We start from the raw sequence: 22,500 nt of genomic DNA on the forward strand, positions 1-22,500 counted from the left end.
TTTCACGACTGTTTTATAGGTAACATCTGATTTGTATGCAAATTATGTTTATATATATATTTATATATATACCTGTATATATATATATATATATATATATATATATATATATATATATATATATATATATTTATATATTTATATACTCGCACCCACCAAGGTTTTGTTTCCAGCGGATGGGTTTTGTGTACAAATTATTATTCGTTGTTCATATTTTTTTTTGACAAAAAGTCTAAAGCTATTTTTATTTTCTCTCTTTCAGGTTAGTGAGGTCGACCTGTCATCCGCAGTTACATGAAAAAGCAGAAACTGTCGTAAGGTAATGAATGCCTGCCTGGGTGATTCTCTCTCTCTCTCTCTCTCTCTCTCTCTCTCTCTCTCTCTCCTTTCCTTTATGTGTACATTACTGATTCCTTTCTTTTATGCCTGATGAGATTGGGATATATTTTCAGCCATAGATATTTTTTCCATTGCTATTTATGAAAAAAAAAGTGAAAAATACATGATTTATTTTTTATTAAATTTCAAAGTATTTAATTAAAGAAATTTGGGCCCTGCAACCCCTTTCGTTCCTTTTACTCTACCTCCTTTCACATTCTCTTTTTTTTCCATCTTACTTTCCACCCTCTCCTAACAATTGTTTCAGAGTGCAAATGCTTTGAGGTTTTCCTCCTGTTACACCTTTCAAACCTTTCACTGTCAATTTCCGTTTCAGCGCTGAATGACCTCATAGCTCCCAGTGCTCGGCCTTTGGCCTAAATTCTAAATTCGATTCCTTTCTGTTCAATAAAATTCAGTATGCATATCTTAACCTAAGTAGTGAATAATGTACCTAGTTGTTGGTCGTCTGTTGTGGATCGCCGCTAGACTGGAGAGAGAGAGGAAAAGAGGCGGAAGAGGAAAAACTTGAGTCTTCTTTACTCAGTCAAAATATGTACCTCCAAATTTGTGACGCCCTCGACGAGGTAGTCCTCACCTGACAAGTTTGAAAGGATAGGAAGTACGTCAAGATCCTGTGAGTTCATTGTACTCTGCAATAACAGAGTAAACCCTCTTTTTCACTCGTTAATTTTATACTTCTAAATAATAGTCTGAGATTCATTTACGGCCGTGGGAGTCCTTGTCCTCATATTTAGGAAGATATTTGAACCCTTTTGCGTTTCTGACAATTTCTAGACAGGCTGTCAGATCTGAGAGACATCTGGCATTACTAGTGAATTCCAGCTCTGAAATGAATGCACTGAATCCCATTTATTTCTTCGATTGAAAAAAAACCGATAGATTTGTTGGTCTGCAAAAATATTTGTTAATCTGCAAAAAAAAATAATAATAATAATAATAATAATAATAATAATAATAATAATAAATAAAGGTAAAAAATATTCCGAAAATCGAGTTTTCTGTATAGCGTATAATGCTGTATGAAACTCTCAGCCACGGCCCATGAAACTCTCAGCCGCGGCCCATGAAACTTTCAGCCAATGGGTGCCAGACGCATGATTATGGCTAACTTTAACCTTAAATAAAATAAGAACCTAATGAGGCTAGAGGGCTGCAATTTGGTATGTTTGATGATTGGAGGGTGGATGATCAACATACCAATTTGCAGCCCTCTGGCCTCAGTAGATTTATTGGTCTACAAAAAAAGTAAAAAAAGCCAAAGAATCGAGTTTTCTGTACAGCGTATAATGCTGTATGAAACTCTCAGCCGCAGCCCATGAAACTTTCAGCCACGGCCCGGTGATGGCATATGTATTTTGGCATCCATAACGGTGCCAGACGCTCGATCATGGCTAATTTTGAGCTTAGATAAAAACTGTCGACGGCAGAGGGCTGCAATTTGGTACGTTTGATGATTGGAGGGTGGATGATCAACATACCAATTTGCAGCCCTCTATCCTCAGTAGTTTTAAGATCTGAGGGCGGACAGACAAAGTGCGGACGGACATACAATCTCATCTCAATTTTTTTTACAGAAAACTAAAAAAATAGCCTCCTATTTTTTTGGTTACCAACAAGAATCGATAGATTTATTGGTTTACAACAAAAAAGAAAGATAATGTCCTAGAATGTATGAGAGAGGAAACAATTCTCGGAAACGCGAGAGATGAAAGGAAACACTTAAAGCTGTCTCGTTTCGGGACTGTAAGAGGAGATAGAGGGAAGGACGGAGGACAGAGAAGAAGAAGAAGGTGAAGGAAAAAAGAAGAAGAAGAAAAGAAGGTGAAGGAAAAAAGAAGAAGAAGGGGAAGAAGAAGGAGAAGAAGAAGAAGGGGAGAAGAAGAAGAGCAAGAAGGGGAATAAGAAAAAGAAGAAGTAGAAGAAGAATGGAAGAAGAAGAAGTTGAGGAATAGGAAAAAGAAGAGAAGAAGGGGAAGCAGAGGAATAAGCAGAAGAAGAAGAAAAAGAAAAAGGGGAAGAAGAAGAAGAAGAATAGATTAAGAAGAGGAAGAACAATAAGGGGAAGCAGAAGAAGAAGAAACAGAAGAACATAAGAAGAAGAAGGTGAAGAACAAAGAAGAAGAAGAAGAAGATGAAGTGGACGCATTGAATTGCAGGCTCTTCTTTATTCAGAAGGGCAGGAGTGAGGGAGAGAGAGAAGAAAGAAGGATTTGTATGGAGTGATCGAGAGGGCGATGACTTAGCATTATACTTCAGAGGTGCTGCGGGAAAAGAACGATTAGGGAGGCGGAGAAAATGAATAAAGTATGCAAGTGGGGAGTTAGGGTGATTGCGCTGATTTGTGATTATGGTGTGGAGGTATTCGGCAAGCAGGAAGATAGCTGTCATTATATATATATATATATATATATATATATATATATATATATATATATATATATATATATATATATATATATATATATATATATATATATATATATATATATATATATATATATATATATATATATATATATATATATATATATATATATATATATATAGATATGTATATATTTATATATATATTATATAATATTATATATATATTATATATATATATTATATATATATATATATTAATCTTTTGTGTATATATATGTATATATATAAATATATATATATATATATATATATATATATATATATATATATATATATAGAGAGAGAGAGAGAGAGAGAGAGAGAGAGAGAGAGAGAGAGAGAGAGAGAGAGAGAGAGAGAGAGAGAGTCCCCAGATGCTTAATGCCTCATTCTTCGACAGACGATGCTTTTATTGCACTTATTAATTATGAAAGCAAATCATGAATGAAATATAACTAATAATATATCATTAAACTCCCTTCAGTCTAGAATAAGAAGAAAGAACCTAGTATATGAATGGCTTTCATTAAGTTGAAAGACGAAGTTTCTCCATGAACGCATTAAAGAATTCAAACAAAGAGATAAAGTGCTTTTATTTTAACGAGGAATTCTGGGAATCTAAAAACCGCGAGATAAGAGCCATTCCAGTCCGCTTTGAAAAAGGGCTTCGTGAATTAAGAGGCTAAACTGGGTGTTGAACTTCGTTGAATGACCTTTTTGCAACAAAAGGCCTTCGAAAGAATTCTCGTAGTTTTTCATCTTTTCAGTGTCACAAACTAGTTCTTCATTAGCAGTTGTGACTTTATTTTCCATAAATGACATCCGTAGTTTGTTCTGCGTGGACCTCTTTGTGTTGAACATCAACTTTCAGTGGGAATTCAAGGTCACTGTCTGTCACTGTCAGTGACATTTCAGACTATCCGGAAGAACCTTCAAGATGCTAGTTAGTAGACGGACGTTGTTCATCTCTCAAACCACTGTTGCATATTATAAATTATCGTGGTCAGGTCGACAGCGCGATCGCTGTGATTATAGGACGGGGTTCGTTTCCCGCTACCGGACATCATAACTACTTCAAATTTCTTGCACTTGGATCTTAAGGCTTTGTTGTGGCACTTGGCTCTTAAGGCTTTGTAGTGACAAGCGTATCCAAAAAGCGCAAAGAATTCGAGAAGTTAAGAGGGCATTGTGGCTATTACAATTACACATATATGTACTTCTGTAATTATGTCGATAAGTGGCGTAAAGCTTCGCAGAGATCTCATGAAGGCCTAGGCAACTCATCTCCTAAGAAGAGAGATTTGTTGAGCAGAACTTGTGTGTGTTTTTTACTTAGCATCAGTTCCTTCTTTTCGTGCGAACCTTTTTTGGCTTTGCTATGAGTGGTATTTTTAGTTTATGTCAAAAGTCCTTTGACTTATCAGCTCATTTTCTTTTCAGTATTGGGATTAGTTTTGCTCTGTTGTGAGTTCATATATATATGGTTTGACCGTCGAATGGAGTCGTTGGAAGGTACTGCGTCGAGGGATCGAGACCCGGCGGTACCGATCCATTGATCACTCAAAAAAATCCCCTTCGGTGATAATTCCCCATCGGGGATATTCCCGAAGTAGCGTGAATTGGGTATTAAACGACATTTGTAGCTTCATGATTATATTTATGTATATATATATATATATATATATATATATATATATATATATATATATATTTATATATATATTTATATATATATATATATATATATATTTATTTATTTATAATATTTATGTTTTGTGCTTTTGAGTTAGTATTTATCTTATGTTTCGACTGCGGTTCAGTTAAACCCACCAGCTCTCTAACTTGAACTTCATTCACCTTTTTCCAGAGGTTTTTGAGTGGAGTTGGTATCCTGAAAAATGTTCTCAAGTCGCGCGCTGTTTAAGTAATTGCCGGAAGAGCCGACTGCGATTGATGCTTTTTAATTAGGGAAGCTGCATCAGCCGGCATCTCGCCTAGCTGGAAAATACTCTGGAATGCCTGGAAATTTATCGTTGAGAGGAATCCAGGAAAGAAGCGCTGGTGGAGCGGAACGGCGTAGGAGAGTTTGTAATGGTCAAGGGAAATTGCCATTAAAGGTGGCTTCCATCAGCTGATAGGTCCTGTAGGGGAAGGGTACGGCCGTCAGTGCATCTCACGGGGGGGCGGGGGCGAGGGGGTGCACTGTAGGCTTTACCTAAGGTTCTTTAAGGCGTCCCTTCGGACCCTAACTGCAACCCTTTTCATTTCTTTTACTGTACCTCCGTTCATATTCTCTTTCTTCCATCGTGAGGTGCACTGTAGGCTTTACCTAAGGGTCTTTTGCAGCGTCCCTTCGGACCCTAGCTGCAACTCCTCTCATTCCTTTTACTGTACCTCCTTTCATATTCTCTTACTTCCATCTTAGACTTTCCATCGCCTCCTAACAATTGTTTCACTGTGCAATTGCGAGGTTTTCTTTCTGTTACGCCTTTCCAACCTTTTCACTGTCAGTTTCCCTTTCAGCGCTGAATGACCTCATAGGTCCCAGTGCTTGGCCTTGAGCCAAAATTTCATAATCTGTTCCATTCCATTCCATCAGCTGATAGGAGAGTTGGTAAGACTGTCTAAGGCTTGACTTGGAGAGCGGAAGGAACTGGCGGTTGTGGATTCTGGATGGGCGATGTGTCCAGTACAAAATTGGCAGGTAATTACAGCAACTACTGTACTATGGAGGTGTTTCCTAAAAATTGCAGGGGAGGAAATATTTAATGCTATTTTTGGTGCGTTGCAAGTGAATGAAATTGCATAGGATATTTTCTGTCTGGCAATTTCAGACCAGTGAAAAGTTTATTATAAATATATATATATATATATATATATATATATATATATATATATATATATATATATATATATATATATATATATATATATATATATATAAAATATACATGTATATATATATATATATATACATATAGAAAGAGAGAGAGAGAGAGGTGTATAGTGTATGTAAAGATATGTATACATATATTGTTATATATAATATATATATATATATATATATATTCATATATATATACATAATGTCTGTTTATGCCTATTGCAAGGACGTCATCTGAATGTAATTACATCGTGTAATTACTTCCTAAAAAAGTCCTGCCTAACTTTGTTGGCGGAAGAGACAGCGGGGTGGGCGTGGGAAGGCGGAAAATTCGTGGGAAAAGTCGGCATTCCTGGGAGGCAGCGTGCAATGGTAAATAATTCCCACACAACCGTTCTCTGAATCTGTCACCCCTTCAGACATATTAGTTAGACTCGCCGCTCAACATCGGAAGCGGTACTTTAGAATGCTGTTCTCCCCGTAGGGGGGTTAGTGCCGTCAGTGCGCCTCGTTTGGTGCACTGTAGGCATTTCTGAAGGTTCTTTGCAGCGTTCCTTCGACCCCTAGCTGCATCCTCTCTCATTCCTTTTACTGTACGTCCATTCATATTAACTTTCTTTCATCTTGCTATCCACCCTTTCTTGACAATTGATTCATAGTGGAACTGCTTTGAGGTTTTCCTCCTGTTACACCTTTCAAACCTTTTGCTGTCAGTTTCCGTTTCAGGGCTGAATGACCTCGTGGGTCCCAGTGCTTGGCCTTTGGCCTAAATTCTATATTCAGTTCAATTCAAACCTAAGGGTTGTTTTTAAATTAAGGCACCTGGAAGAGAGCATACCCACTTGTGCAATAGAGAAAAATAGAGGATAAACACTAACTGTAACAGAGAGAAGAAGAAGAAGAAGAAGAAGAAGAAGAAGAAGAAGAAGAAGAAGAAGAAGAAGAAGAAGAAGAAGAAGAAGAAGAAGAAGAAGAAGAAGAAGAAGAAGAAGAAGAAGGTCCCCAAGAACTGCGTCGAGTTGCTTAAGCAATGAAATAAGTTACGAACAGTTGCGTAATAGTGGCCAAAAAAACGTTTGGTTCTCTGTAAACGTTCTTGTTTCCTGTTGTGATAACCTTTATTATATGTTTCATGGTTTAATATAAAGTCAGGCTGACCAAAATGTTGTTTTTTTCCTTTCCTTTCCTCCAAGAGGAATAAGATTTGACAAATAAAAACAAAATTGTGCTTAGCTAAACGTTCTTGTATCCTTTTCGAATAAGATTTGACAAATACAAAAAAGAAATGTGCTAACCTAAATGTTTTTGTATCCCATTGGAATAAGATTTGACAAATACAAGAAAAAAAAAAAGTTTGCTTAGCTAAAAGTTCATGTATCCTTTTGGAATAAGATTTGACAAATACAAAAAAAAAAGTGTGCTTATCTAAACATTCTTGTATCCTTTTGATATCCTCTGTACGTTCCCTAATTTTATAAAGTCAGTCTGACCAAAATGTTTTTTTTTTTTTCTTTCCTCTCCTTTCCTCCAAGAGGAAATGAGGTTTGGCAAATGCGAAAGATTATTTTCCTTAAAAAAAAACGAAAAAAATGTTGAGCCCACAGCTGGTAGCCCCACGGGGTCAGGCTCAAGTCTGTGGGAGATAAGTCCTTTTTTTTAGGTGTCAAAGACAGGATGCTGTAAAAGTAGTGGTTCTGATAAAGAGTCAAAGATGAAAGAGGAAGGGAAAAGCAAATATACGTGTGTGTGTGTGTGTGTGTGTGACGTTTGGGAATCACACGTGGTTCTTCTTTAGTTTATACTTTTTTTACAATTTTTTTTTACAATTTGTAAAATTGTTTTTTACAATTTGTAAAATTTTTTTTACAATTTTTTTTCGTATGGTAACAGTTGAGAGGGAGAGAGAGAGAGAGAGAGAGATGTTATATATAATATATAATATATAATATATACAGTATATACATATGATATATATATACACATACATGAGTAGAAATAAAATTCTCTCTCTCTCTCTCTCTCTCTCTCTCTCTCTCTCTCTCTCTCTCTCTCTCTCTCTCTCTGGGTAATGAACCAAATACGTTTGTAAACAAACTATGTTTATAAACTTATATATATATATATATATATATATATATATATATATATATATATATATATATATATATATATATATATATATATATATATATATTTATAATTTATATGTATAAGTACGTAAGAGCTTTTGCCATTTCTTCGTTCTATATCAAATAACAAAAACTATCAGTATAAGATTCCCAAAGTATGAAAATGTTTGTGAAGTAACATATTAAAATATCTTCCTGCCCCCCAAAAAAAAAAAAAAGTTGCACACCCTTTATACATGAAATCATCTTTTGACAAGTGGACATGATTCTGTACTCAGCGCATTTGGAAACTGTCAGTTTTGTACTTTTCAGAGAACAATGCGCATCTCTTGGTGGAGGGAGATTGCTGGACAAAAAAACCATTTTCCGTTTTTATTAAGAGTTCGGAGCGTAAAACCCATTGATTATTCAAGATAGCCTTAATGGGCTTTGGCTGTGCTGACAGCTGTATTATTCAGAATCTCTTGAATTCAGTATTGTTTCCTCTCTCTCTCTCTCTCTCTCTCTCTCTCTCTCTCTCTCTCTCTCTCTCTCTCTCTCTCTCTCTCTTTTATATATGTGTATGTATATATATACATATATATATATATATATATATATATATATATTTTTTTTGTATTGTATATATATATATATATATATATATATATATATATATATTAATTATATAGATATTTACAAACATATATATATATATATATATATATATATATATATATATATATATATATATTATTTAGATATACACAAATATGTACATTTGCTTATAATCACTCTTACACCTGATTTTGTATATCAGACCCGATTATAATCATATATATATATGTATATATATTTTTGTGTGCTCTCTCTCTCTCTCTCTCTCTCTCTCTCTCTCTCTCTCTCTCTCTCTCTCTCTCTCTCTCTCTCTCTCTCCATAAAAGAATATTAGCTAACCTTATTCATTTTGAAATTTTGGATACGATGAAACTTCATTAAAATGAACTTTGAACGTAAAATATAAATCCAATTCATCACTGATTCCATAAGGTCCTAATGCGTTTTAGGTGTCCCAGCAGCTACAGTGTATATAATATTCAGGAACTCTTCCTATAATTTTATTCCTGAGAAAGTGTCGGGATTTCGTATCGAATCAGTATCGTTTTATTCTCTCCTTTTGTCAATTATTGTCGATTGACAATTGAGTTGGTTCGCTGGTATAGTGGTTTGTGTCGTGGGCCGCCATTCAGAGGTAGCGGGTTCGCGTCTCGCCCAGGGCGATGAAAAGTCCCTGGCTCGGTATCATGGTCAGTTACTGATCGTTTCGAATGCGTGCAATTTCATGTGAAGCAGTTCTCGTTCATTTGCATTTCTAATGTTCATTTTCACTAAAGTATGATGCTGGAGGATGACAATGTGTACTCTTTATTGTAATGATGTTTACACCATTTTTAGTATTAAAATGGGCATCTCATGTAAAGTCAGTACTGTTAAATATTTTCGACACATTCTATTCATTGTTTTATAGTCTGTAAATTTACTGAGGTTGGTACTGTATGTAAGATATTTTCTACACATTCGACTCATCGTTTTATAGTCTGTAAATTTACTGAGGCTGATTCATCTATTTTTTTATTAGCTATATATATATATATATATTCCGGAAAGTCACAGTGGGCTAATTTTGTTACATTGCTTGTTTAGTCCCCTTAGATAAACCAGACCTGAAAGAGAGAGGAAAAAAAGGGACAGTGATCAGACGAAGGGACCAAACCCAGAGGAAGTGAGAGAGAGAGAGAGATGGGGGAAGCTATAGTATTGAATGGAAAAGAGGAAAAAAAAAAAGATCAAATAAATGGACCGAACCCAGAGAAAGTATGTATGAGAGAGAGAGAGAGAGAGAGAGAGAGAGAGAGAGAGAGAGAGAGAGAGAGAGAGAGAGAGAGAGAGGAGGCTATAATATTTAATGGAAAAGAGGAAAAGAAAGGAAAATTGTGAAACAAAGGGACCGAACCCAGAGTAAGTCTGTGTGAGAGAGAGAGAGAGAGAGAGAGAGAGAGAGAGAGAGAGAGAGAGAGAGAGAGAGAGGTTTATAGTATTGAATGGAAAAGTGGAAAAGAGAAATTGATCAAATGAAGGGACCAAGCCCAGAGGAAGTGTGTATTAGAGAGAGAGAGAGAGAGAGAGAGAGAGAGAGAGAGAGGAGAGAAAAAAAGCAGAAAGATGATTCTTGACCTTGGTAGGGGTAAATGTAGATAGTTACTTACTTAGTCAAGCAACCTGGGATCTGATTACCTGGCAGAGATCACGAGGCCACCCATACAGGGGAGTACTTTTTATATGCGTTCTTTAGCATCATAAGCAGTGATTTTACTAGAAGCATTTTGTTATTATTTTATGATTTTGCCCCTTTGGGCTCTCATATAAATCAACTGACCTATATTTACCTCTGATCTTCAAGGTCCGCTAAGCAGTTTCTGCTAGATCGGTTCTTTTTGCCTCTGAAGCTGAAATGTCAATTTCAGATACAGGAAAGTAAATTGCGGTCATTATATTTCTGAATTATTCGCTATTTTCAGATCGCCAAAGTCGTCATTATTCTTTAACGTCGTAATTTGCTTAATATTTTTTATTTTCATGTAGGCGTGGTTTGGGGTGGGTGGGTTTAGTTTTGGGTTGGGGTTGGGTTGGATGGGGGGGGGGGCACCTCTTGAAATTGGTACTCATGAGAGCCCTTGCTTTCTTTTCTTGGCGGCCTTGCGTGAAAGATCCTTTGATTCTCGGGCTTCCTCTGTTAGAAATGGTCAAGAATTCAACCGCAACTTTATTGCCCAAGTTTAACGCATGCAATTTTCTCGACTCAGGATTGAGAACTTTCTTAATGACGAAATCACTTTCACTGGGCTTATTGTCTTTTAGATTGGCTAACTTTGCTAATCTCTCTTCATTTACTTTTAGTAGAAAAAATGGAGTTCGATTTTCTGAAAGTGACAACTAGGATTTGGGAAATTTGAAATTCTCATCGTCTGCTTCTTTGGATACTGCATATACTTACATAGCTTTCGATAAACTAATTTCCTACCATTATTCATTTAGGACGGTTTCAGTTCTGAATGAGTTCCCTAGCCTTATTTATTAAGGAGGTTTTATCTCTTTAATACAGTTGTTCCCCATCAACGTCTATGTAACGAAAGTTTCAGGGTTGGATGTCAGTGTCCAAACCGTATTTGTTGGAGCCAGATTCAGCTCTGTAATAAGACTTCCTCAACCAGAACAGTTTCAGTTCTGTATAGGAACCTCCAAGACAGTTAGAGCTCTGTATGTGAGTTTGCCAACCTCACTTCTTGAGGACAGTTTCAGCTCCGTATTTGTGTGTTCCCAAATCTTACTTAATTTCTAGATAGTTTCAGCTGTACAAGACTTCTAAAATAGGTAAGGTGAAAGAGATACACTTGATACTTAGCTGAAACGGGAAAGACAGTGAGAAATCACCGTCGATGCAGATAGCTCACAAAATCGAAGAAAAATGTATATTCGATTCTTTGCCAAGAACGGGACGATTCATTCCGACCATTCTCTGACCTGTGAAGAGTTCCTTGGTGTTATTTATTATTTGTGAGAAGGAAAGCCTTTGGTCATTCGACGTTAATTACTGAGGTATTGCGCCATATTTGTGGAGGCATCCATTTCCCACGTCTCCACGGCGCGGTTGAAACAGAACCGATCCATCATTCCATCAACCCGAAATTAATTGCAACCCGGAGTGGACCACTCCAACAGTCTCTCTCTCTCTCTCTCTCTCTCTCTCTCTCTCTCTCTCTCTCTCATTCCAAAGACTATACGCACCTGATTATCTTTCAGTTCCGATATGATTAGGTCATTCTGAATCTCTCTCTCTCTCTCTCTCTCTCTCTCTCTCTCTCTCTCATTCGAAAGACTATACGTAGCTGATTACGAGTACTATTTTTCAGTTCCTATATGAATGGGCTATTTTGAATCTCTCTCTCTCTCTCTCTCTCTCTCTCTCTCTCTCTCTCTCTCTCTCTCTCTCTCTCTCTCTCACATTCCAAAGACTATACGCACCTGATTATCTTTCAGTTCCGGATTAGGTCATTCTGAATTCTCTCTCTCTCTCTCTCTCTCTCTCTCTCTCTCTCTCTCTCTCTCTCTCTCTCTCTCTCTCTCTCTCTCTCTCTCTCTCTCTCTCATTCCAAAGATTATACTTAACTGATTATCTTTCAGTTCCTATGTGATTAGGTCATTCTGAACTCTCTCTCTCTCTCTCTCTCTCTCTCTCTCTCTCTCTCTCTCTCTCTCTCTCTCTCTCTCATTTCAAAGACTATACATGATTATCAAAGTTCTATTAGGTCATTCCTGATTATCTTTCACTTCTCTCTCTCTCTCTCTCTCTCTCTCTCTCTCTCTCTCATTCCAAAGACTATATTAACTGATTATCTTTCTGTGATTAGGTCATTCTGAACTCTCTCTCTCTCTCTCTCTCTCTCTCTCTCTCTCTCTCTCTCTCTCTCTCTCTCTCTCTCTCATTTCAAAGACTATACGCACCTGATTATCTTTCAGTTCCGGATTAGGTCATTCTGAATTCTATTCTCTCTCTCTCTCTCTCTCTCTCTCTCTCTTCCAAAGACTATACTTAACTGATTATCTTTCAGTTCCTATGTGATTAGGTCATTCTGAACTCTCTCTCTCTCTCTCTCTCTCGTCTCTCTTATATCATTTCAAGACTATACGCTGATTATCTTTCAGTTCCGATTAGGGCATTCTGAATTCTATTCTCTCTCTCTCTCTCTCTCTCTCTCTCTCTCTCTCTCTCTCTCTCTCTCTCTCTCTCTCATTCCAAAGACTATACTTAACTGATTATCTTTCAGTTCCTATGTGATTAGGTCATTCTGAACTCTCTCTCTCTCTCTCTCTCTCTCTCTCTCTCTCTCTCTCTCTCTCTCTCTCTCTCTCTCTCTCTCTCATTTCAAAGACTATACGCACCTGATTAACTTTCAGTTCCGGATTAGGTCATTCTGAATTCTATTCTCTCTCTCTCTCTCTCTCTCTCTCTCTCTCTCTCTCTCTCTCTCTCTCTCTCTCTCTCTCTCTCTCTCGGTGCTTACGTGACTCCTCATTCACATGGTTCTTGTCTCACCAAATCCCTGTGATATCTCGACGTTGAAATGAGTGGAGGGGGGGGGGGTTGTTTAAACACCATGTTTGACATGCCTTTAGTAGAGGGAGAAGTCAGAACCATTTAAAAATAATTTTATTTTAACTATTTTATTATCAATTTACAGCGCTGTATTTATCACTGTTGCCATTTATCATCATTGTTGCTGTTCCTGTTATCATCACTTATTGTAGTGAAACGAAAGCTAAAACATTTACTATTATTATTATTATTATTATTATTATTATTATTATTATTATTATTATTATTATTATTATTATTTTATTATTATTATTATTATTATACGACACTGTATTTGTTATTATTATCATTTATCATCGATATTGGTGTTCCTGTTACAATCACTTATCTAAAAAGCAAAATTATTTATTATTATTATTATTATTATTATTTTTATTATTATTATTATTATTATTATTATTATTATTATTATTTTATTATTATTATTATTATTATTATTATTATTATTATTTCCAAGATTCATACGTCAATTAGAAATTCTAATTGGGAAGCTACGAGGGACTTATCGAGAGCTGTGCAATTAGATCGAGGGCCAATGCCAAGTAGAACATTCGGGGCATCCGCTTAGTCGGCAAATGCATTCTGCCTCGGCTTTAAAGACGGGGGCTGGAGGGGGCTGAGAGAGAGAGAGAGAGAGAGAGAGAGAGAGAGAGAGAGAGAGAGAGAGAGAGAGAGAGAGAGGGGGTGGTTGTTAGGGGTTAGAGAAGGGGATTAGTTTTAGGAATTTCGGGAATTCGGGGGGGAACGTTTGACAGATTGGTTTTAAGGCCGAGTGACTCGACTCCGTCGGAAGCAAAGAGGACCCCCGAAATGAGACCGATGATTGCTTGCATCGCCCCAGGATTAGTTGGAAGGGGGGGGGGCGTGGATGGGGAAGGGGGGGGGGGAGTAGGATGTACACAGCGTCGTGATATTACGAGGACACTTTTAAACACAAATATAAGTATAACACTTTTTTTCATCGCATACAATAATAATAATAATAATAATAATAATAATAATAATAATAATAATAATAATAATAATAGTCTATACTATATATGAAGCAATATCTCTATGTCTTTATGTTCGTCACATTCGTAATAAAACACCGGGTGGTTAAAGTTTCATGGGCCGCGGCTCATACAGCATTATACCGAGACCACCAAAAGAAAGATATATCATATCTATTTTCGGTGGCATTGACTATACGCTGTGTCGGCTGTACAGAAAACTCGATTGCGCCGAAGAAACTTCGGCGCCTTTTTTTACTTTTTTTTTTTTTTTAATTCGGGAAAGTGTCACCTTTCATTATCGGTAATTCAATGTTGTTTATGAATTGGAATATTTTTTTCAACTACGTTTCTTTTTTTATATATATTTTTGTTTACATCAAATGATTGTGCTGAATCATTTTCCATTCTGCCCAATTGAGAGAGAGAGAGAGAGAGAGAAATGACTTCACACTGATTTCTAGAGTCGAGAGTTTGACGAGAGAGAGAGAGAGAGAGAGAGAGAGAGAGAGAGAGAGAGAGAGAGAGAGAGAGAGAAATGTTTACACTTGCTTCATTTCTAGAGTCGAGTTTGAGTTTGACGCCGACGAGAAGACATTACCTGTTTTATGGCAAGTCAAACTCAGGACCCTAGAAATCAAGTGTAAAACCATTTCTGAGAGAGAGTGTGTCTCTCTCTCTCTCTCTCTCTCTCTCTCTCTCTCTCTCTCTCTCTCTCTCTCTCGTCGGCGTCAAACTCTCGACTCTAGAAATGAAGCAAGTGTGAAGTCATTTGTCTCTCTCTCTCTCTCTCTCTCTCTCTCTCTCTCTCTCTCTCTCTCTCTCTCTCTCTCTCTCTCTCTCTCTCAAATATGACTCAGTTCGAGCCCTTCTACAATTCAGATGTAATGCTTCTAAACTTGAATCTTCAATCTTTTTAAACCAACCCCTCGATAGGAATACAGCTATAACCTTGAATTCCTTTCTATCTAGGCTGCTCATAAACATCTAAAATATATATATATATATATATATATATATATATATATATATATATATATATATATATATATATATATATATAACTATCTGAGAAGAGGGGGAGTTGGAATTGCTATCTAAGAAGAAGGATGGCAAAAAGTCTCATGTATATATGTATGTATGTATATATATACATATTTACATTTTATATATATGTAAAAAAAAAAAAATGTAATATATATATATATATATATATATATATATATATATATATATATATATATATATATATATATCTATCTCTCTCTCTCTCTCTCTCTCTCTCTCTCTCTCTCTCTCTCTCTCTCTCTCTCTCTCTCAGATTTTAATTTTCAGGTAATAGATGCTTTGCGTATGCCTATTTCAATTCCGTATATTGTTTACATAAACCCTATTATCATAAACAAGTACCTCAGCTGCCTGGTATAGAATAAAACCAAATAATGCAATTGGCAAAAAAAAAATAAAATAAATAAAAAATAAGAAACCAGAGTCTAAAAAATCAAACGGCGTATCAGATGAAGTGGTGTGGGCGGGGGTGGGGGCACCCACATTGCTATATTCTCTGATCACTCAAAGTTTTTTTCCCGCAATGGTCTGGTGGCCGTCAGCATCCCGTTGTTCCATTTTTTTAATTTTTTGTTCCATTGACTGGTGCATCTGTGATGTTGTGTTATCTCAGTTGGTGTGTCTCATGTAGTCATCTTTCGTTGGCTGTTGATCGTAAAACCAGTGTTTGTAACTCTTGTTCAACATTGCCTCTTGACCATGGCCTTCCACAGTCTTAGGTTTGAGTTCCGTTGTTTACTGATACTTTCTTTATTTATTTACTTATTTTAATGGTGTTAGGTATGTGTGTTCAGTTTCATAAAGTCTTATTGTTTAGAGGTTTAGATCTGTCTGTATTGTTATTGTAATATATTAAATGTGGTCCATATTTATCCTCCACAGAGCCTTCTGTTCTATGGAAACTTGTGCAAGTTCATGGCCATTAGCCTGGCGCTTGTGCAGATTGTGAATAATAATAATAATAATAATAATAATAATAATAATAATAATAATAATAATAATAATAATAATTAGTAATAATAACAATTATGTTCTCATCTTTAGAAGGTGGCTTAACAACACCACATAAACCTTGGATTTTTAATATACCGAAATGTGGTGCCAAAGTGAACTGTATTACAGATGTGTTTTTTACCAGAGAAGGCTGGGTGTCCGCGACTGGGAAAGCGATATTGTCAGGTTTTGCTGAAAGATGCTGGACAAGGGAAGTGGGGTAGCTCTTGTTGTGTTAGGAACGCTGCGCTGATATGTGAAGGATCGTAAATGTGTTAGTCGTTGGATCGTGTTGCTGATGTTGAGTGTAGCAGGAGAAATAGAAGTGTTGGTGTGAGTGCTTAATGGTCTAGAAATGGAGAGGATTGAAAATAAAACAGAGGTTTGAAGATTTTTTTAATTTGTTTTATGATATTGGGTATTAAGAAAAAAAGGGTGGTTGTGCTGAGTGATGTGAATGGTGATTTGAGTGCGTAATTGTTGTCTAGAAATGAAGACTGAAAATAAAACAGGTTTCTAGGGTTGTTTGAATCAGTGTTTTATTGGGTATCAAGAAGAGAGCATGGTTGTGCTGAGTGATGTGATGGTGATTTGAGTTTTTAATTATGATCTACAAATGAAGAACACTGAAAATAAAACAGAGATTTGAAGGATTTTCTCTGAGTGATCCAGAAATGAAGAAGATTGAAAATGAAACAGGGATTTGAAGGATTTTTTTAATCTGTTTTATTGGGTATCAAGAAGAAAGGTGGGTTGTGCTGAGTGATGTGAATGGTGATTTGAGTTTTTAATTATGATCTGGAAATGAAGAAGACTTAAAATAAAACAGAGAATTTTTTTTAATCTGTTTTATTGGGTATCAAGAAGAAAGAACGGTTGTGCTGAGTGATTTGAATGTAAAGTATATTAAAGAGATCACATAATGGATAAAGTTGGAGTTCTTGGAGTGCATGAGAATTGATAGTGTTGTGAGAATGGCTCTGATATTGTCTTGACTGGGGGAACACAAAGTCTCCAATGAAGAGTATTGTCTCTCTCTTTCTTTGTTTAAATCTTGAGCAGAAAAACCAAGAGGGCTACGAAGGGAAGTCAGCCTTCAGAGATGGAGAAAGAAGTTACGTGAAAATGTGATAAATAAATAAATATGTGGGAACAGAAAAAAAAAAAAAAACCCGATACACCTGAAATTCAGAAGATTAATGCAGAGAGCAGGAATGAATTTGTGAGTGTGATTGGAAAACGAAGTGATGGAAAGAGTTCATTATTAGGTTGCAGGCATTCCAGTGCAGATGAAAGCGCACGTTGATGTCGTTAATGAGAAGAGAAGTGACTGGCGTTATGTTAACGAACTGTTAACTTGATTTAGATTAAAGTGAATTAAGATAGTTTTAGCTGGAGAAGTATTAAACAAGTAAAAAATGTACCGAAGTTTCTTTGGCCCAATCGAGTTTTCTGTACAGCCACTGCAGCGTATAATCAAGGCCACCGAAACTAGATCTATCTTTCAGTGGTCTCGGTATAATACTGCATGGGCCGATGCCCATGAAACTTCAACCACGGCCTGATGACGGCCTATCCAATATCGTTTTCAGAAGCATGATCATGGCTGACTTTAACCTTGAATAAAATAAAAGCTACTGAGGCTACAGGGCTGCAATTTGGTATGTTCGATGATTGGACGGCGGATGATCAACATACCAGTTTGCAACCCTCTAGCCTCAGTAGTTTTTAAGATCTGAGGGCGGACAGAAAAAGTTTTCCAGAAAACTAAAATGCGGCAATGGTTATAAGTAAAACCAGTGAGTTTTATAAGAAAGAAATCAGAATTATGGGTAGGGTGAAGGCGAGTACAGAAAAAAAAAAAACTAAAATCTTGTTGAATGCACTGAGACGGGACGGCGGAGTGGGAGGGAGTAGTGGACCGGAGTATGAAGAGTTCAAGGACGGAGTCACCGAATCACCAGGTAATGCTTGTCGACATAACGCCAAAGGAAGCGAGAATAAGCGAAGTGCACGACTTAATAATGTAATAAGAGGTTTAGTGAAGGAAAATAGATCATGTTTTGGATAGAAAGGACTCCGTAGGTGGGGGACAGTGCCGACAGTGCACCTCATGCGGTGCACTGTAGGCATTACTTAAGGTTCTTTGCAGGCGTGCCTAAGGCCCCTAGCTGCATCCCCTTTCGTTCCTTTCATATTCTCTTTCTTCCATCTTACTTTCCACCTTCTCCTAACAATTGATTCATAGTACAACTGGTTTGAGGTTTTCCTCAAGTTACACCTTTCAAACGTCTTACTGTCAATTTCCGTTTCAGCGCTGAATGACCTTATTGGTCCCAGTGCTTGGCCTTTGGGCCTAAATTCTGTATTATGTCTATCTATCTTAATGGCCATAGACACTTAACAGTAAACGTTCTTAGACATAATTCCTTTTGCAAGTATTGTAACTTTTAAGAATTCAGAGTTGTGACAGAGGCGTGATTGGCAGAGTAAGTTGGACAAAGTGTTGTAACTTTTAAGAATAAAGAGTTGTGACAGAAACGTGATTGGCAGAGTAAGTTGGACGATATTAGCTGTGGGATGACGTCTGCGGCTCTCAATCATCGTAAAACCCTCTCGTAATTCTTCGGTGATAATTGAGCACGTATTGGTGGCCAGTTTCCGGTGGTCTGCAGTATTTTTTTGTCGTTGTATTTGCAAAAAACTACAGCTCGGGGGAAAGACCTTTTTTGTGATGGCCAGGGGGAATTGGTCTGAAGGTTTCACTTTGTTAATTCTCCAAGTTGTCTTAAATAATAATAATAATAATAATAATAATAATAATAATAATAATAATGATAAAGCAATTAGCAGCGAGGTTGATATATTACAATTTATATTTATATTAGAAATATATACACAAACATGTATATATATATTTCTAATATATATTTACATCAACACCATTGTGGATTTCTTCTCCACAGGTTATATTGTCATGAAATCTTTGCTAATAGTATATCATTGCGTGATTATTTTGTTTTAGTTTTCTGTAAAAGAAAACTATTGTGCCGGCTTTGTCTGTCCGTCCGCACTTTTTCTGTCCGTAATTTTTTTTTGTCCGCCCTCAGATCTTAAAAACTACTGAGGCTAGAGGGATACAAATTGGTATGTTGATCATCCACCCTCCAATCATCAAACATACCAAACTGCAGCCCTCTGGCCTCAGTAGTTTTTATTTTATCTAAGGTTAAAGTTAGTCATGATCGTGCTTCGATTGCGCCGAAGAAACTTCGGCGCATGTTTTACTTTAACGAGATATCACACTTAGTATCCTCAGGTTCTGACCTTCGGATCGATAAAAGATTTAATGTTTCTTGGTGGGAGGTTACAAGATACTGTCAAAAGCGATTGATTTGCGGATCTTCCTAGTAATGGCGAATGAAGGATTTCCCTGAAGTGGGCTGAAGATGTCTTTGCTTTTTGCTCGAGTTGCTTGAAGATGTCTTTGCATTTTCCTGAAATGGGTTGAAGGTGTCTTTGCATTTTCTTGAAATGGCTTGGAGATGTCTTTGCATTTTCCTGAAATGGCTTGTAGATGTCTTTGCATTTTCCTGAAATGGCTTGAATGTGTCTGCATTTTCTTGAAAGGGCTTGAATGTATCTTTGCATTTTCTTGAAAGGGCTTGAATGTGTCTTTGCATTTTCTTGAAATGGCTCGAAGATGGCTTTGCATTTTCTTGAAAGGGCTTGATTGTGTCTTTGCATTTTCTTGAAATGGCTCGAAGATGGCTTGATTTTCTTGAATGTTGTGTCTTTGCATTTTCTTGAAATGGCTTGAAGATGGCTTTGCATTTTCTTGAAATGGGAAATGGCTGAAGATGGCTTTGCATTTTCTTTGAAAGGGCATTTTCCTTGAAATGGCTCGAAGATTGCATTTTCTTGATAGAAATGTCTTTTTCCTAAAATGGTTTGAAGATGTCTTTTGCATTTCCTTGAAATGGCTTGATGATGTCATTGCATTTTCTTGAAATGGCTTGAAGATGTCTTGGCATTATCCTGAAATGGCTTGAAGATGTCTTTGCATTTTCTTGAAACGGATTGAAGATGTCTTTGCATTATCCTGAAATGGCTTGAAGATGTCTTTGCATTTTCTTGAAATGGCTTGAAGATGTCTTTGCATTTTCTTGAAATGGCTTGAAGAAGTCTTTGAATTTTCCTAAAATGGCTTGTAGATGTCTTTGCATTTTCTTGAAATGGCTTGAATGTGTCTTTGCATTTTCGTGAAATGGGTTGAAGAGGTCTTTGCTTATAGTTGATATTTCGAATGAAAAAAACCTGCAACTCTTGGGAACACTGGATCATATTACTTTGTATTAATGAGCATAAAAGTATGTCCTAATTGCACCATTTAAGGCATCAAAGCAAATATGTTTTGTATAATTATTCATGGGTGAAAAATAAGCAGATTTTATGGCTCTTCATGAATAACCGTAATGTATAATGTATATGATTCATACATCATGATTCTCATCTCATCCCAGTGAAAAATAATAATGATTAATAGTATGCATTCATCATACATTTTTAAAAGCATTTTTCGTGTACCGTTTTCTATTTCATTTTTTTTTTATCACGCAGAGTTATTAAATCTATATTCGTAATACAACTTTCAGTTGGTCGAGCAACAATGTAGGGTATCATGTACAACGGTAAAACCGGCTTACACTAAAGATTTTTATTTACAATTCTCTCGTTCGCAGTTTTTATATATTGCGTATTGTTTTCAAGTTCGTACGGTTTCAGTGCACCTGTGCTTCTCTCGCATTCTCTCGTAATACTGTGTATTATATATATATATATATATATATATATATATATATATATATATATATATATATATATATATATATATAATCAGTAAGCTACAAACGTCCTTTCGCTCTACCTCGGAAATAATATCTTTTCATATATGTTACCACACTTGCTGGCCGTGTGGGTTAAGGCGTCCACTGTAGTCCTGAGTTCTTGTCCTTCGTTGGTTCGAGCCCATAGGACGACGAACTTATTATCAACTAAAAATTCCCCTTCGGAAACATATATGAAAATATATTATTTCTTAATGATTGGTAGAGCGAATTGGATATTAAAGGACGTTTGTATATTACTGATTGTATATGAAGCACGGTGATGTGATAAGAAGTCATATATATATATATATATATATATATATATATATATATATATATATATATATATATATATATATATATATATATATATATATATATATATATATATATATATATACATACACACAATACGAACCAACGTAATATACAATCTTCTTGAAATATATACATTCGTGTACATGTACTAATCATACCATATCATGAACTCTCACGGCAGGTGAAAAGGTGCGGGAATAATTTGAGAGGAACAGGAAATGCTTGCATGCTGACTTCCAAGAAGGGGATTCCTGAGTATGTGTGCGTATATTACGTAGCGGAAATTGCCTTTGTGTTTTATTTAAGGTTTGCCGTAGTTATACATATGCATTTATGTATTTATATTTTATAATGAGTATTATTGTGGAAAGTGCTGTTGTTGAATGTTTTAACTCATTAGCGGTCCTGGCATTATGTTCACTATGAAATAGGTAGGCAGTGGCGTCGTTATGGGGAGCAAGGGGGTCCATGCCCCCCCGCCCACAGTCAGATGCTTGGCACCCCACTGGCACACCCCCCCCAGTTGAAATTCCCTTTGTAGCCAAACTGTAGTCGAAAACTAAAATTTGTTGATAGAAATTAGGCTAGTGTCGAATAATATAAGGTTGTGAGGAAATTTACATTAGAGTGTTTGATACATTTGCATATCAGTAAGAGTTGAAAATTAATTGAAAATTGAGCTCTTTAATTTCAAATACAGGTTTCCTAATTACTAATACTATTATTTCCCTTCATTCACATGAATATATACATTCGAGATTAGTCTATTTTACTAATTACAGAATTGGTACATTAGTTTTGTGCAATTTTCTTTGGCCCCGAAAAAAATATCTTGGCCCCACCTAGGCCCCCCAAGTGATGGAATGCCAGCTACACCACTGTAGGTAGGTTTACTAAATAGAGATGGGTAGCTGCTAGCATCTACTGGTCTCCTTAGGTCTGGCTTAGGCCTAAGAGCCATAGGCCTACATGTGACAGACGTTAGTGGTAGAGTTGTTCCCACACCATGAGCAGTATTCTGCCCTAAAATGGAAGACTGCAGTATCTGCAAAAATACAAAACTGAGAAAAATGGTAGATACTCTCTTGCCTTACTACTGATTTTGCAGATACTGCGAATGGGACCCACTAAATAAAACATTGAAGAATCATCCTGAAACTGCAGTAACTTGTGTATTAGTGTTTCACGAGCCCAATAGGTGGCATGTCTCAATTTCGAAAATTTT

The 22,500-nt window shown here is 36.3% G+C and overlaps 1 protein-coding gene across 4 annotated transcripts in view; it reads left to right on the top strand.

Annotated features, from left to right (window-relative positions):
* The window catches only part of Ent2 (Equilibrative nucleoside transporter 2), a 911,561-nt gene that overhangs the window by 280,194 nt on the left and 608,867 nt on the right, over nucleotides 1-22,500 (top strand). The window contains exon 2 of one of the 4 annotated variants that reach the window (XM_067124916.1): nucleotides 263-319. The exons of the other annotated variants lie outside the window; for them this stretch is intronic. The gene's annotated coding sequence lies outside the window, so the exon portion shown is untranslated. The remainder of the gene's footprint in view (nucleotides 1-262; nucleotides 320-22,500) is intronic. 4 annotated transcript variants of the gene reach the window in all.

This window comes from Macrobrachium rosenbergii, chromosome 22, assembly GCF_040412425.1.
Source record: "Macrobrachium rosenbergii isolate ZJJX-2024 chromosome 22, ASM4041242v1, whole genome shotgun sequence".
Taxonomy (NCBI): domain Eukaryota; kingdom Metazoa; phylum Arthropoda; class Malacostraca; order Decapoda; family Palaemonidae; genus Macrobrachium; species Macrobrachium rosenbergii.